Consider the following 1,313-nt stretch of genomic DNA (forward strand, 5'->3'; position numbering starts at 1 on the left):
CATCGAAAATCATCATTAATGAACCCACAATCTTCTTTTGCACAATTAAAGAAATGCTAATTTAGGCATTCCATAATTGTATCATTTATACTGTGCTCTGCAAGTGAACTCTGAAGCCATAAACCATTTTACACACTGTGCTTTCGGGGTCTGGGTCAAAATGTTAATTGCTGGTATCATCAACAGGAGACTGGGGAAAAAGTGAGACTGACTTTAGAGCAAGTGTCTGGTTATTGTGAAACACCACAGAAAATAGCAATTCTGGAAGAATAACATCGAAACGAAATGTGAGCTGACACCCAGAAAGAAATGTTAAGGCAGAAGGTTAAATGCTGCATCCCTTTCTGCAAAAAATTCCTTTCACAAATATTTCAATGACCGAAACGACACAAAAAAAAAATGTTCCTTTCAAAGTCATTAAACACCCGATTTTCTGCACCCCGCAAATCTCCTGAATCAGGTGCCTCCAGTTTTGCCGACTCAATCCATGTCCCTTTGCAATTTTCTGCTCCCACCCACACTATGAAATGTGCTACTAACTTATCGAATCATGGAATGATTCCAGCACGGAAGGCCATTCGGTTTATCGAGCCCGTGCCGACTCGCAGCGAGTCACACTCCCCCGCCCTTCCCCCGTAGCCCTGCAATTGTTTTTCCTTCAGACACTTATACAACTCCCGTCTGAAAGATAATATTGAGTCTTCCTCCACCGCCCTTTCAAGCCGTGCATTCCAGATCCTCACCACTCGCTGCTAAATGGCCATCTCCTGTTCCTATGTGTAAAGTCTGGGAAACACGAGATCAATTCCTGCCACACTCACAGCCTTCCTAAATATAGCACCATCATTCTCTTCTCGTAAAACCAGCTCCTGAAGTATCGGCCAGCTGTGTAGGTTAAAGCTCTGGTTATATTCCTGAGATTACTTGAATCACACCGCGTTTCTGTAGTGTAGCTGTTATCACGTTCGCTTCACACGCGAAAAGTCCCCGGTTCGAGCCCGGGCAGAAACATTATTTTGGAGACTATTTTTGTTGTGAAATAAATTGAACAAAAGTCGCCCCAGGTTCCTTGTCGCATGAGCACTGAACATGTTAAATCAGTCTCCTAAATGCAGAGTGTGTAAAGTCAGATCGGGGAGAAAACGTCATCAATGATTTAAAATCCTTGAATGATTAAAGTTCAGTTATTGAAGTTTCCACTGACCCTCAGTAACAATTCTACAAAACAACGCTGTCGGTGAATGAATGGGGAATAAAACAAATAATCTGCACCCACCCCCATCCCCCGACACACAGTTTAATTCGTTGCATGT

At 42.9% G+C, this 1,313-nt stretch overlaps 1 non-coding gene across 1 annotated transcript; it reads left to right on the forward strand.

The window, feature by feature from the left end:
• Positions 1–938: 938 nt before the first annotated feature.
• trnav-cac (transfer RNA valine (anticodon CAC)) lies at positions 939–1,011 on the forward strand. The gene has a single exon. It is a non-coding gene; the product is annotated as a tRNA-Val (tRNA).
• Positions 1,012–1,313: the final 302 nt, after the last annotated feature.

Source organism: Pristiophorus japonicus, unplaced genomic scaffold (genome assembly GCF_044704955.1).
Source record: "Pristiophorus japonicus isolate sPriJap1 unplaced genomic scaffold, sPriJap1.hap1 HAP1_SCAFFOLD_35, whole genome shotgun sequence".
Lineage (NCBI taxonomy): Eukaryota > Metazoa > Chordata > Chondrichthyes > Pristiophoridae > Pristiophorus > Pristiophorus japonicus.